Here is a 16,447-nt window from a genome sequence, read left to right as displayed (position 1 = left end):
TTGCAGGCTTAACTGCTTCAGGTATGATCAGTCATTTTTCTAACAAGACCAAGTAATGCTAGAAGACTGTCAGAAATCCCCTCAGGGATAGGTAAGCCATTTTTCTTAGACTCTGTACAAAATGATGGCTTATATTAAGGGCTCTATGCTGGTTGACACTATTGTGGGCTAAATCGATTGCTTTTTAGCATGTTTTCAGTATAAATAAGGTGTTTTTTCAGACTTTTAAACACTTATGGGGTTTAATATTGCGCCTGGCACTTATTTGGACACCTAATCTAGTCTAAAAGGCCCCTCCACTCTGGAATGAAGAGGAAGGAGGCCTCATTTTCGCGCCTCAATTGCGCAGTTGTTTTTACTAGGCAGTTCATGCAGCTTCACGTGGGGAGTCCAGAGACATCAGAAAGGACTTCAGAGAGGCTTATTTCCTACTTAAATAATCCCTAAGGAAGGTAAAAGCCACAGTAGAGGCTGTGGCATTGCACTGTAGTGTTTTTAACCGGTTAACTGCTGTTATTAGCTCCGGTTTGGGCATTTAGGGGTTAATTGGTCTGAAAATTTGTGTGCAATCTTTTCAAAGCATTAAGACACTGTGGTGAAAATTTCATTAAAATCGGATGTTTATTTGATGGTTTTTGATGTTTCAGTAATAAAGTGTGCACTTTTATTATTTAAAGAGACAGTAACGTTTTTGTCAAAAATAATTTATTGCATTGAAGATCTATTTAAGTCTGTCAAACATGTCTGAATCTTCAGATAGCCTATGGTATATTTACGCCATATCTTATGATAGATCTTCATGGTGACAGGCTTTCAAGCCTGAATCAAGGTATCAATGACCGACTCAGAGAAACCCCGCTTTGATAAAATCAAGCGTTCAATCTCCAAGCAGTCAGTTGCAGAGAAATTAGATTTGGATGCTTGAATGGACCTTGAATCAAAAGGTCCCGTCTCAGTGGCCGAGTCCATGGTAGAGATGACATGTCCACCAGGTCTGCATACCAAGTCCTGCGTAGCCACGCAGACGCTATCAAAATCACCGAAGCTCTCTCCTGTTTGATTCTGGCAATCAGACGCGGAAGGAGAGGGAATGGTGGAAACACATAAGCCAGGTTGAACGACCAGGGTACTGCTAGAGCATCTATCAGTACTGCCTGAGGATCCCTTGACCTGATCGGTAAAGAGGAAGTTTGGCGTTACAACAAGACGCTATCAGATCCAATTCTGGTGTGCCCCATAGCTGAACCAGTTGAGCAAACACCACCGGATGGAGCTCCCACTCCCCAGGATGAAAAGTCTGACGACTTAGAAAATCTGCCTCCCAGTTCTCCACCCCTGGGATATAGATCGCTGATAGATGGCAAGAGTGAGTCTCTGCCCATCGGATTATCCTGGAAACTTCTATCATCGCCAAGGAACTCCTTGTTCCCCCCTGATGATTGATATAAGCTACAGTCGTGATGTTGTCCGACTGAAACCTGATGAATCCGGCCGAAGCCAGCTGAGGCCACGCCTGAAGAGCATTGAATATCGCTCTTAATTCCAGAATATTTATCGGTAGGAGGGCCTCCTCATAAGTCCACAAACCCTGTGCTTTCAGGGAATTCCAGACTACACCCCAGCCCAGTAGGCTGGCGTCCATCGTCACAATAACCCACGCTGGCCTGCGGAAACACATTCCCCTGGACAGGTGATCCTGTGACAACCACCAAAGAAGAGAGTCTCTGGTCTCTTGATCCAGATTTATTTGAGGAGATAAATCTGCATAATCCCCATTCCACTGTTTGAGAATGCATAGTTGCAGTGGTCTGAGATGCAAGCGAGCAAACGGAACTATGTCCATTGCCGCTACCATAAGTCCGATTACCTCCATACACTGAGCCACTGACGGCCGAGGAATGGAATGAAGAGCTCGGCAGGTGGTTAAAATCTTTGATTTCCTGACCTCAGTCAGAAATATTTTCATGTCCACCGAATCTATCAGAGTTCCCAGGAATGGAACTCTTGTGAGAGGAATAAAATCATTTTCATGTTCACCTTCCACCCATTAGATCTTAGAAAGGCCAACACTAAGTCTTGGCAAATTGGAAAGTCGACGCTTGAATTAATTTGTCGACTAGATAAGGCGCCACTGCTATGCCCCTCGGCCTTAGGACCGCCAGAAGGGACCCTAGTACTTTTGTGAAGATTCTTGGCGCTGTGGCCAACCCGAAGGGAAGAACCACAAACTGGTAATGCCTGTCCAGAAAGGCAAACCTGAGGAACTGGTGATGATCTTTGTGGATAAATGTGTAGATACGCATCCTTTAGATCCACGGTAGTCATATATTGACCCTCCTGGATCATTGGTAAAAAAGTCCGAATGGTCTCCATCTTGAAGGATGGAACTCTTAGGAATAGGTTTAGGATCTTGAGATCTAGAATTGGTATGAAGGTTCCCTCTTTTTTTGGGAACCACAGATTGGAGTAGAAACCTTGCCCCTGTTCTGTTTTCGGAACTGGGCAGATCACTCCCATGGTAAAAAGGTCTTCTACACAGCGTAAGAACGCCTCTCTTTTTGTCTGGTTTACAGACAATTGAGAAAGATGGAACCTCCCCCTTGGAGGAGAATCTTTGAAATCTAGGAGATAAACCTGGGTTACAATTTATACGGCCCAGGAGTCCTGAACGTCTCTTGCCCAGGCCTGAGCAAAGAGAGAAAGTCTGCCCCCTACTTGATCCGGTCCCGGATCGGGGGCTATTGTTCCACGCCTGGTTAGGTCTCCAGGTTGGCTTGGATTGAGCAAAGTTCCCCTCTTGCTTTGCAGCAGGGGAAGAGGAAGCGGGACCACCCTTGAAGTTTCAAAAGGAATGAAAATTATTTTGTTTGGTCCTTGTCTTATTTGACTTATCTTGAGGGAGGGCATGACCCTTCCCTCCAGTGATGTCTGAAATGATCTCTTTCAGTGCAGGCCCGAATAGGGTCTTACCTTTGAAAGGGATAGTGAAAAGCTTAGATTTAGATGACACATCAGCTGACCAGGACTTAAGCCATAATGCTCTTAGCGCTAAAATGGCAAAACCTGAATTTTTTTCCGCTAACTTAGCAAGATGAAGAGCAGCGTCTGTAATAAAAGAATTAACCAACTTAAGGGTCTTAATTCTGTCCAAAATATCATCTATTAGGGTCTCCATCTGAAGAGCCTCTTCTAGAGCCTCAAACCAAAAAGCAGCTGCAGTGGTCACCGGAACAATGCACGCTATGGGTTGAAGAAGAAAACCCTGATTAACAAAAATTTTCTTTAGGAGACCCTCTAATTCTTTATCCATAGGATCAATGAAAGCACAACTGTCTTCAATAGGTATAGTTGTACGCTTAGCCAGAGTAGAAATAGCTCCCTCCACCTTAGGGACCGTCTGCCATGAGTCCTTTATGGTGTCAGAAATGGGGAACATTTTCTTAAAAACAGGAGGGGGAGCGAACGGAATACCTGGTCGATCCCACTCCTTAGTAACAATGTCCGAAATCCTCTTAGGCACCGGAAAAACATCAGTGTAAAGAGGAACCTCTAAATATTTGTCCATTTTACACAATTTCTCTGGAACGACATAAGGGTCACAATCATCCAGAGTAGCTAAAACCTCCCTGAGCAATAAACGGAGGTGCTCTAGCTTAAATTTAAATGCTGTCATATCTGAATCTGTCTGAGGGAACATCTTTCCTGAATCAGAAATCTCTCCCTCAGACAGCAAATCCCTCATCCCTACCTCAGAACATTGTGAGGGAATATCTGATACGGATACTAAAGCGTCAGAAGGCTCAGCATTTGTTCTTAACCCAGAGCTACTGCGCTTCCCTTGCAACCCTGGCAGTTTAGATAAAACCTCTGTGAGGGTAGTATTCATAACTGAAGCCATATCTTGCAAGGTGAAAGAATTAGACGCACTAGAAGTACTTGGCGTCGCTTATGCGGGCGTAACTGGTTGTGACACTTGGGGAGAACTAGATGGCGAAACCTGATTTACTTCTGTCTGAGAATCATTTAATGCCAAATTCTTATAAGTCAAAATATGCTGTTTGCAATTTATAGACATATCAGTACAATTGGGACACATTCTAAGAGGGGGTTCCACAATGGCTTCTAAACAAATTGAACAATGAGTTTCCTCAGTGTCAGACATGTTTAACAGGCTTGTAATGAAGCAAGCAAGCTTGGAAAACACTTTATTTAATGAAAAAAACACAATTTGCAAAAACGGTACTGTACCTTTAGGAGAAAAAAAGGCATACACAAACTGCAAAAAAGGTTAAAATTACTTTAAAAATTCCAAAATTTTAACAGTACAGCCACTAAGCTTTAGAAGGATTGCACCACAAGTAACAAAGCAATAGACCACCTTGCCACAGCTCTGCTGTGGCCCTACCTGCCCTTAGGAAGAGATAATATGGGGTTTAAAGCTTCAATTAGTCCCTCAGAAGACTCTCAGGAGAAGTTGCTTGCTGCTTGTAAATGTAGGCCCCGCCCACCTCACTCGATGTTGCTGGGGCCTACACAAAACTAACAAACCCTGCCTGAATGTGGGTTATAAACAACCCCAAAGAACCCTCAAGCAAATGTCCCATAAAACAGAAAACGTTACTCCCAGACACAAAAATGTTTGTCCCAAATTCACATAAACTGAGTGCCCACAAAAAATTAACCCTTTATGCAAGCTAGTAAAAACAGAGTCTCTGCAGAAAATATGACTGAACATACCTCATTGCTGTATAGCAAGAAACCGTTCCTCACACTGAAGTTTTCCTGTACTCCTCAGCTCATGTGGGAACAGCACTGGACCTTAGTTACAAATGTGAAGATCATCATCCTCCAGGCAGAAATCTTTATCTATGTCCTGCCTGAGAGTAAATAGTACAACACCGGTACCATTTAAAAATAACAAACACTTGATTGAAGATAAAATAAAACAGTTTAACACCTCTTCTCTTTACCCTTCCTGCTTAGAGCCAGCAAAGAGAATGACTGGGGGGTGGAGTTAAGGGGGGAGCTATATAGACAGATCTGCTGTGGTGCTCTCTTTGCTACTTCCTGTCAGGAAGGACAATATCCCACAAGTTAGGATGAATCCGTGGACTCGGTACATATTGCAAAAGAAATGTAACTTTTTATTTTCAAATCTAGAATTAAAATAAAACAGTACATATTCACTGTAGCACATAGCTACCCCTCAGCTAAACTTTGCTGAGGTGCCCATCAGCCCCAAAACTTTATGCTATTGAGGTGCATAACGGCAATTAGCATAAAACATCAGTTTTTTTTTCTTCATCATTGTTATAACCACGCCACCGGGAGCAAACTGAGCCTTCCTAAACCTGGGAACAAACTTGGCTACCGCTTCACTTATCGTAGCTCAGCCAAATAAAGTGTAAACATATCACCACCCACCGAGATCAATATACCCTCAGCTCAAGTGATCCCCCAAGTAAGCCATCAATCTCCTTAGCCCATCGAGAGCGTAACAACCCTGGAGCTCCCGGTCGCCATTATCAGTGTTATAACTATGCCACCGGGAGCCAACATAAACCTGGGGACAAATTTGGCTACTGCTTCTCCTATCATAGCTCAGCCAAAATAATGTGGAAACAATATCACCTCCCACTGAGTTCTATTTACCCTCAGCACAAGTGATCCCCCAAGTAAGCCATCAATCTCCTTAGTGCTAAGAAGGTGCTGTTGTGAAGGTCCCTCCTTTTACATATAGGAGTTCTTTCCAAATAAAGTGCTCCACTTCTCTGAGATCTATTTACTGACCCAGAATAAAAAAAGTCAGCACTTACCTTGAATTCTGCCCGACAGCAGGGCAGCTCAGCAGGTTTAGGAGGTCCTCTCCCTCACATAGCCCTGTGGATAAAGATAAAGCCTGAGTTATCTTACTTAGGCCATCAGGATACGGGCAGCATAAATGTTTGGGAGGCGCAGTGAGAATTATGTCCCACCAGTTCCCATTGCTCTAAAGCCACCAAAAGCTCTTCTTTAGAGACTGATATGGACTACGGCTACACACTAGAACAAAGTAGCACACTCTGGCACTACTTTAAAAATAATAAACTCTTGATAGAATAATCTAATCTAACACCTCACTTTACCTCTTCCTATCACTAACGTAGGCAAAGAGAATATAAAAGTATATAATTAGTGCGCCAACGGTCTAGAATCAACTATCAATATAAAGGTGAATAAAAAGTGTATATGCAGATGGCAATCATAAAGTGATAATTTCAAAAATTGAGACCAAGTAGGAAACAGATAAGTTATTCCTAGGTCTAAACTCAAATAACAAAAGGTGATAGTAAATTAGTGCTGTCTTGACAGTATACTCCTTAACTAAAAAAAGGGGGTACTGGCATTTAAAATACAAGGCAATGGTTGTTAATAGACACAGCGATATAGTGAAATCGTTAATAGACACAACGATATAGTGAAATCGTCCCAAAACACAAAGTTTAAATGTATACAAATGTGGTGGGCGTATTGTCCAAATCACAGGAGGCAAGCACTTCTTCAAACGATCCCTGTTGGTGACCCAGGGGTGGATACTAAATAGAAAAGGAGATAAAAGAAGGCGCCAACATAGTGCGGTTACCAATGAGATGGGACACGCAGTGCAAATAAAACCAAATACTCACAGGATGAAGGACACTTGAAAAGTGTCACAAATGCCTCCTGGACCCTCAGAGTTGTCCAGCTAACTCCCACTCCACTGTGGTGGTAAGATTCCGCTCGTCTCTGCCAATTCAGGTAGCTACGCTGGTGGTCTTGGCTTGTGAGTATTTCACTTCTGCTCTTTTTTTTCTCTTTAAATCATCAATTATAGCAGGATTTTATTTTTTCAAAATGCAAATATTATAATCCGTATGAAGTATTCCTCTGGGTTAATTTGCAGCTGTAGAAAATTGCTCATGCAGAACTCTCCTTCCCCTGCCAAGCAATCTCAGATTGCTTGGCAGGGGAAGGAGAGTTCTGCATGAGCAATTTTCTACAGCTGCAAATTAACCCAGAGGAATACTTCATACGGATTATAATATTTGCATTTTGAAAAAATAAAATCCTGCTATAATTGATGATTTAAAGAGAAAAAAAAGAGCAGAAGAGAAATACTCACAAGCCAAGACCACCAGCGTAGCTACCTGAATTGGCAGAGACGAGCGGAATCTTACCACCACAGTGGAGTGGGAGTTAGCTGGACAACTCTGAGGGTCCAGGAGGCATTTCTGACACTTTTCAAGTGTCCTTCATCCTGTGAGTATTTGGTTTTATTTGCACTGCGTGTCCCATCTCATTGGTAACCGCACTATGTTGGCGCCTTCTTTTATCTCCTTTTCTATTTAGTAGGCAAAGAGACTGACTGGAGTGGGAGGGAAGGGAGGAGCTATTTAACAGCTCTGCTGTGGTGCTCTTTGCCTCCTTCTGCTGACCAGGAGGTGAATATCCCATTAGTAATTAAGATGATCCGTGGACTCATCATGTCTTAAAAAAGAAACAGCAAAACCTGATATTTTTGCTCCTAGTTTGATAACCCGTAGGGAAGCATCAATAATAAAGGAATTAGCCAACTTAAGAGCTTTTATCCTATCCTGAATCTCATCAAGGGGAGTGTCTGTCCTGATAGCATCAGACAATGCATCAAACCAATATGCCGCCGCGCTAGTGATGGTAGCAATGCACACTGCAGGTTGCCATTGTAACCCCTGGTGTACATACATCTTCTTGAGTAACCCCTCTAATTTTTTATCCATAGGATCATTTAAGGCACAACTATCCTCTATGGGTATAGCAGTTCTCTTGGCCAGAGTGGAAACTGCCCCTTCCACCTTGGGTACTGTTTGCCAAGACTCCTTAATAGAGTCTGCTATGGGAAACATCTTTTAAATATAGGAGAAGGAGAAAAAGGGATCCCGGTCTCTCCCATTCTTAAGCAATGATTCTCAGTAGCTCGATCTGGTACAGGAAAAACCTCCACCAAGGAAGGTACATCAAAATATTTGTTTAGCTTACTGGATTTCTTAGGATTAACTACGACCGTGGAGTCGCAGTCATCCAATGTAGCTAAAACCTCCTTGAGTAACAGACAGAGGTGTTCTAGTTTAAACCTGAAGGATACAACTTCAGTATCAGCAAGAGGAATTACACTGTCAGAATCTGAAATTTCACCTTCAGATGCTGCTAAGGTATCATCCTCCTCAGGCTTCTGGGAGGGGGCATTTGAAATAGCAACAAACCTCGCTTGCTGAATGTCTGCTTTTCCTCTTACGCTTTCCCTGCAACATTGGGAAAGCAGACAACGCATCCGAGGCTGCAGAAGACATGAGAGAATCGATGTCTTGCAAAGTAACTCCAGGAGAAGTTAGAGAGGAAGCGCAGGGCACTGCATGTGTGGGTGGTAAACTTTGGGACTCTTGAGGAGAAAGCTGCGGCATAAATTGAACATTTTCATAAGATTCCTGAACAGCATCCTCTTTAGAAAATGTTGGCTCAGAAAAAATTCTATCCCTATAGTTTAAAGTTCTCTCAATACATGAGGAACAGAAAGGGATTGGTGGTTCCACATTGGCATCAAAACACAAAGAACAGGTGGCATCTTGCAGAGCCTCTTGGTCCATCTTGACTCACAATAAATCACATTTTCATAAAAAGATTAAATTTTATTAATAAAAGTCAAAAACATAAAAAAAAACGTTAGTCACTTTAAATTTTAAACTGTAACTTTTTTACTCTATTATAACCTTTGAGTGTAGAAAAGGCCAAAAACGCTTTAACAACCCTGCAGAACACCTCTACACATCAGCAGTACTTTGCTGAGGTGCCTACCTTCCTCTGAGCAGGAGCCCAACCGGAACCTAGCAGCAGCTGCAGAAGTCAGGCTCCGGATCTAAACACACATATAGGATAGTAAATGTGTAGTTTGAAAGGAAGATGCACAAATTCACCTTACGATGTTTTCAGGAAGTGAATTAAAAAGGCGCGCATACAATTGCCGCTTCCTTAGTACCGCCCATCGTGAGCGTGCCAATAAGTCATCTCCCGGTCGGCTATTAGTTATGAAACTGCCGGGAGATATGAAACCACCACATTTTGAAAACCAGCCCCAGTGCCTGCGTATAAGCTGCCCGTAGTGTCTCGTAAGTCCCTAGGAGAATCTGTGCCCATAAAAATAAAGAGCGTAATTTCAATGCGGTTTGTCCCATATTATTAAATAAAGTGCCCAACCGTTTTTCTGAGTTACTGACTACCCCCAGAAAAACAGAATTTATGTTTACCTGATAAATTACTTTCTCCAACGGTGTGTCCGGTCCACGGCGTCATCCTTACTTGTGGGATATTCTCCTCCCCAACAGGAAATGGCAAAGAGCCCAGCAAAGCTGGTCACATGATCCCTCCTAGGCTCCGCCTACCCCAGTCATTCGACCGACGTTAAGGAGGAATATTTGCATAGGAGAAACCATATGGTACCGTGGTGACTGTAGTTAAAGAAAATAAATTATCAGACCTGATTAAAAAAACCAGGGCGGGCCGTGGACCGGACACACCGTTGGAGAAAGTAATTTATCAGGTAAACATAAATTCTGTTTTCTCCAACATAGGTGTGTCCGGTCCACGGCGTCATCCTTACTTGTGGGAACCAATACCAAAGCTTTAGGACACGGATGAAGGGAGGGAGCAAATCAGGTCACCTAAATGGAAGGCACCACGGCTTGCAAAACCTTTCTCCCAAAAATAGCCTCAGAAGAAGCAAAAGTATCAAACTTGTAAAATTTGGTAAAAGTGTGCAGTGAAGACCAAGTCGCTGCCCTACATATCTGATCAACAGAAGCCTCGTTCTTGAAGGCCCATGTGGAAGCCACAGCCCTAGTGGAATGAGCTGTGATTCTTTCGGGAGGCTGCCGTCCGGCAGTCTCGTAAGCCAATCTGATGATGCTTTTAATCCAAAAAGAGAGAGAGGTAGAAGTTGCTTTTTGACCTCTCCTTTTACCAGAATAAACAACAAACAAGGAAGATGTTTGTCTAAAATCCTTTGTAGCATCTAAATAGAATTTTAGAGCGCGAACAACATCCAAATTGTGCAACAAACGTTCCTTCTTTGAAACTGGTTTCGGACACAGAGAAGGTACGATAATCTCCTGGTTAATGTTTTTGTTAGAAACAACTTTTGGAAGAAAACCAGGTTTAGTACGTAAAACCACCTTATCTGCATGGAACACCAGATAAGGAGGAGAACACTGCAGAGCAGATAATTCTGAAACTCTTCTAGCAGAAGAGATTGCAACTAAAAACAAAACTTTCCAAGATAATAACTTAATATCAACGGAATGTAAGGGTTCAAACGGAACCCCCTGAAGAACTGAAAGAACTAAATTGAGACTCCAAGGAGGAGTCAAAGGTTTGTAAACAGGCTTAATTCTAACCAGAGCCTGAACAAAGGCTTGAACATCTGGCACAGCTGCCAGCTTTTTGTGAAGTAACACAGACAAGGCAGAAATCTGTCCCTTCAGGGAACTTGCAGATAATCCTTTTTCCAATCCTTCTTGAAGGAAGGATAGAATCTTAGGAATCTTAACCTTGTCCCAAGGGAATCCTTTAGATTCACACCAACAGATATATTTTTTCCAAATTTTGTGGTAAATCTTTCTAGTTACAGGCTTTCTGGCCTGAACAAGAGTATCGATAACAGAATCTGAGAACCCTCGCTTCGATAAGATCAAGCGTTCAATCTCCAAGCAGTCAGCTGGAGTGAAACCAGGTTCGGATGTTCGAACGGACCCTGAACAAGAAGGTCTCGTCTCAAAGGTAGCTTCCAAGGTGGAGCCGATGACATATTCACCAGATCTGCATACCAAGTCCTGCGTGGCCACGCAGGAGCTATCAAGATCACCGACGCCCTCTCCTGATTGATCCTGGCTACCAGCCTGGGGATGAGAGGGAACGGCGGGAACACATAAGCTAGTTTGAAGGTCCAAGGTGCTACTAGTGCATCCACTAGAGCCGCCTTGGGATCCCTGGATCTGGACCCGTAGCAAGGAACTTTGAAGTTCTGACGAGAGGCCATCAGATCCATGTCTGGAATGCCCCACAGCTGAGTGACTTGGGCAAAGATTTCCGGATGGAGTTCCCACTCCCCCGGATGCAATGTCTGACGACTCAGAAAATCCGCTTCCCAATTTTCCACTCCTGGGATGTGGATAGCGGACAGGTGGCAGGAGTGAGACTCCGCCCATAGAATGATTTTGGTCACTTCTTCCATCGCTAGGGAACTCCTTGTTCCCCCCTGATGGTTGATGTACGCAACAGTTGTCATGTTGTCTGATTGAAACCGTATGAACTTGGCCCTCGCTAGCTGAGGCCAAGCCTTGAGAGCATTGAATATCGCTCTCAGTTCCAGAATATTTATCGGTAGAAGAGATTCTTCCCGAGACCAAAGACCCTGAGCTTTCAGGGATCCCCAGACCGCGCCCCAGCCCATCAGACTGGCGTCGGTCGTGACAATGACCCACTCTGGTCTGCGGAATGTCATCCCTCGTGACAGGTTGTCCAGGGACAGCCACCAACGGAGTGAGTCTCTGGTCCTCTGATTTACTTGTATCTTCGGAGACAAGTCTGTATAATCCCCATTCCACTGACTGAGCATGCACAGTTGTAATGGTCTTAGATGAATGCGCGCAAAAGGAACTATGTCCATAGCCGCTACCATCAACCCGATCACTTCCATGCACTGAGCTATGGAAGGAAGAGGAACGGAATGAAGTATCCGACAAGAGTCTAGAAGCTTTGTTTTTCTGGCCTCTGTCAGAAATATCCTCATTTCTAAGGAGTCTATTATTGTTCCCAAGAAGGGAACCCTTGTTGACGGAGATAGAGAACTCTTTTCCACGTTCACTTTCCATCCGTGAGATCTGAGAAAGGCCAGGACGATGTCCGTGTGAGCCTTTGCTTGAGGAAGGGACGACGCTTGAATCAGAATGTCGTCCAAGTAAGGTACCACAGCAATGCCCCTTGGTCTTAGCACAGCTAGAAGGGACCCTAGTACCTTTGTGAAAATCCTTGGAGCAGTGGCTAATCCGAAAGGAAGCGCCACGAACTGGTAATGCTTGTCCAGGAATGCGAACCTTAGGAACCGATGATGTTCCTTGTGGATAGGAATATGTAGATACGCATCCTTTAAATCCACCGTGGTCATGAATTGACCTTCCTGGATGGAAGGAAGAATAGTTCGAATGGTTTCCATCTTGAACGATGGAACCTTGAGAAACTTGTTTAAGATCTTGAGATCTAAGATTGGTCTGAACGTTCCCTCTTTTTTGGGAACTATGAACAGATTGGAGTAGAACCCCATCCCTTGTTCTCTTAATGGAACAGGATGAATCACTCCCATTTTTAACAGGTCTTCTACACAATGTAAGAATGCCTGTCTTTTTATGTGGTCTGAAGACAACTGAGACCTGTGGAACCTCCCCCTTGGGGGAAGTCCCTTGAATTCCAGAAGATAACCTTGGGAGACTATTTCTAGCGCCCAAGGATCCAGAACATCTCTTGCCCAAGCCTGAGCGAAGAGAGAGAGTCTGCCCCCCACCAGATCCGGTCCCGGATCGGGGGCCAACATTTCATGCAGTCTTGGTAGCAGTGGCAGGTTTCTTGGCCTGCTTTCCCTTGTTCCAGCCTTGCATTGGTCTCCAAGCTGGCTTGGCTTGAGAAGTATTACCCTCTTGCTTAGAGGACGTAGCACCTCGGGCTGGTCCGTTTCTACGAAAGGGACGAAAATTAGGTTTATTTTTTGCCTTGAAAGGCCGATCCTGAGGAAGGGCGTGGCCCTTACCCCCAGTGATATCAGAGATAATCTCTTTCAAGTCAGGGCCAAACAGCGTTTTCCCCTTGAAAGGAATGTTAAGTAGCTTGTTCTTGGAAGACGCATCAGCCGACCAAGATTTCAACCAAAGCGCTCTGCGCGCCACAATAGCAAACCCAGAATTCTTAGCCGCTAACCTAGCCAATTGCAAAGTGGCGTCTAGGGTGAAAGAATTAGCCAATTTGAGAGCATTGATTCTGTCCATAATCTCCTCATAAGGAGGAGAATCACTATCGACCGCCTTTATCAGCTCATCGAACCAGAAACATGCGGCTGTAGCGACAGGGACAATGCATGCAATTGGTTGTAGAAGGTAACCCTGCTGAACAAACATCTTTTTAAGCAAACCTTCTAATTTTTTATCCATAGGATCTTTGAAAGCACAACTATCCTCTATGGGTATAGTGGTGCGTTTGTTTAAAGTGGAAACCGCTCCCTCGACCTTGGGGACTGTCTGCCATAAGTCCTTTCTGGGGTCGACCAAAGGAAACAATTTTTTAAATATGGGGGGAGGGACGAAAGGAATACCGGGCCTTTCCCATTCTTTATTAACAATGTCCGCCACCCGCTTGGGTATAGGAAAAGCTTCTGGGAGCCCCGGCACCTCTAGGAACTTGTCCATTTTACATAGCTTCTCTGGGATGACCAACTTGTCACAATCATCCAGAGTGGATAATACCTCCTTAAGCAGAATGCGGAGATGTTCCAACTTAAATTTAAATGCAATCACATCAGGTTCAGCCTGTTGAGAAATGTTCCCTGAATCAGTAATTTCTCCCTCAGACAAAACCTCCCTGGCCCCATCAGACTGGGTTAGGGGCCCTTCAGAGATATTAGTATCAGCGTTGCCATGCTCTTCAGTATCTAAAACAGAGCAGCCGCGCTTACGCTGACAAGTGTTCATTCTGGCTAAAATGTTTTTGACAGAATTATCCATTACAGCCGTTAATTGTTGCATAGTAAGGAGTATTGGCGCGCTAGATGTACTAGGGGCCTCCTGAGTGGGCAAGACTCGTGTAGACGAAGGAGGGAATGATGCAGTACCATGCTTACTCCCCTCACTTGAGGAATCATCTTGGGCATCATTGTCATTGTCACATAAATCACATTTATTTAAATGAATAGGAATTCTGGCTTCCCCACATTCAGAACACAGTCTATCTGGTAGTTCAGACATGTTAAACAGGCATAAACTTGATAACAAAGTACAAAAACGTTTTAAAATAAAACCGTTACTGTCACTTTAAATTTTAAACTGAACACACTTTATTACTGCAATTGCGAAAAAACATGAAGGAATTGTACAAAATTCACCAAATTTTCACCACAGTGTCTTAAAGCCTTAAAAGTATTGCACACCAAATTTGGAAGCTTTAACCCTTAAAATAACGGAACCGGAGCCGTTTTAAACTTTAACCCCTTTACAGTCCCTGGTATCTGCTTTGCTGAGACCCAACCAAGCCCAAAGGGGAATACGATACCAAATGACGCCTTCAGAAAGTCTTTTCTAAGTATCAGAGCTCCTCACACATGCGACTGCATGCCATGCCTCTCAAAAACAAGTGCGCCACACCGGCGCGAAAATGAGGCTCTGCTTATGCTTTGGGAAAGTCCCTAAGTAATAAGGTGTCTAATACAGTGCCTGCCGATATTCTTATATCAAAATACCCAGATAAAATGATTCCTCAAGGCTAAATATGTGTTAATAATGAATCGATTTAGCCCAGAAAAGTCTACAGTCTTAATAAGCCCTTGTGAAGCCCTTATTTATGATCGTAATAAACATGGCTTACCGGATCCCATAGGGAAAATGACAGCTTCCAGCATTACATCGTCTTGTTAGAATGTGTCATACCTCAAGCAGCAAGAGACTGCATACTGTTCCCCCAACTGAAGTTAGTAGCTCTCAACAGTCCTGTGTGGAACAGCCATGGATTTTAGTTACGGTTGCTAAAATCATTTTCCTCATACAAACAGAAATCTTCATCTCTTTTCTGTTTCTGAGTAAATAGTACATACCAGCACTATTTCAAAATAACAAACTCTTGATTGAATAATAAAAACTACAGTTAAACACTAAAAAACTCTAAGCCATCTCCGTGGAGATGTTGCCTGTACAACGGCAAAGAGAATGACTGGGGTAGGCGGAGCCTAGGAGGGATCATGTGACCAGCTTTGCTGGGCTCTTTGCCATTTCCTGTTGGGGAGGAGAATATCCCACAAGTAAGGATGACGCCGTGGACCGGACACACCTATGTTGGAGAAATAAAGCCAGCACTTACCTCCTATTCTGCCTGACAGCAAAGGCAGCTCCCAGGTTTGAGAGGTACTCTCCCTCACATGGACCTGTGAAATAAAAAAGTCCTGAGTAATATCCCTCAGGTTTTCTGGGTTAGGGCAGCATCAGAATATGGGAGGCGCAGTGAGCATTATGTCCCACAAGTTCCCACTGTTCTAAAGCCACAACTGCTCTACTGAAGAAACTGATATGGACTAGGGCTACACCCTAGAACAAAGCAGCACAATCTTGTAGTACTTAAAAAATAATAAACTCTTGATTGAAGAATCTTTTTCTAACACCTAACTTTAGCACTTCCTTACATTAACGTAGGCAAAGAGAAAGACTGGGGTGGGAGGGGAGGGAGGTGATATTTATCAGCTTTGCTGTGGTGCTCTTTGCCGCCTCCTGCAGGGCAAGAGTGGTATTCCCAGTAGTAATTAGATGATCCGTGGACTCGTGTCATTAAAAAGAAATAAAAGCTAGCACTTACCTTAAGACTTATGCCAGGCAGCATGGCAGCTCACTAGGTTTGAGAGGCCAGTTCCCTTACATGGACCTGTTGATAGAAACAAAGACTGAGTAATCTTACTCAGGCTTGTACGGTTAGGGCAGCATTAAATATATGGTAAGCGCAGTGAGGATTGTACCCCACAAGTTCCCATTGCTTGAAAGCCACCACTGCTCTACTGGAGAGACTGATATGGACTACGGCTACACCCTAGGACAAAGCAGAACAATTTTGCACTGCTTTACCAACAAACTTTAAAACTTCCTTGCTCTAATGTAGGCAAAGAGAATGACTGGGGTTGGAGAAAAGGGAGGTGATATTTAACAGCTTTGCTGTGGTGCTCTTTGCCGCCTCCTGCTGGGCAGGAGTGATATAAGCCAATAGTAATTAGATGATCTGTGAACTCACCGTGTCATTAGAAAGAAAGTTCATTAAAAACTATGTTAAAGTTACATGCTCTATCTGAATCGTGCAAGTTTAACAACAATTTTCCAAATTACTTCTAACATCTAATTTGCTTCATTCTCTTGGTTTCCTTTAAAGAAGTAGAAATACACTACCGGGAGCTTCCTGAGCCAATGAGGTGGCATTTAAGTGCAGTCACAAATAAGCAGTTTCTGAGCATACCTAGAAACAAATTGGAAAGGTTTTTTTAAAAATTGCTTGCTCTGTCTGAATCATGAAATAAAAACAAATTGTTTCATCCCCTTTAAGTAGAACAAGAACTACTTTTAATGGTCACTTAAAACATTTAGATCAATCAGCTTGTCAGGGTATGGCA

General features: G+C 43.5%; 1 protein-coding gene across 1 annotated transcript in view; it reads right to left on the bottom strand.

Moving 5' to 3' along the window:
- Positions 1-16,447, bottom strand: part of HUWE1 (HECT, UBA and WWE domain containing E3 ubiquitin protein ligase 1) — a 689,948-nt gene that overhangs the window by 176,406 nt on the left and 497,095 nt on the right. The gene's annotated exons all lie outside the window — the stretch shown is intronic.

This window comes from Bombina bombina, chromosome 12 (assembly GCF_027579735.1).
Source record: "Bombina bombina isolate aBomBom1 chromosome 12, aBomBom1.pri, whole genome shotgun sequence".
NCBI lineage: Eukaryota > Metazoa > Chordata > Amphibia > Anura > Bombinatoridae > Bombina > Bombina bombina.
The sequence above is the reverse complement of the archived record's forward strand: the minus strand, read 5'-3'. Positions and strand labels throughout refer to the sequence as shown.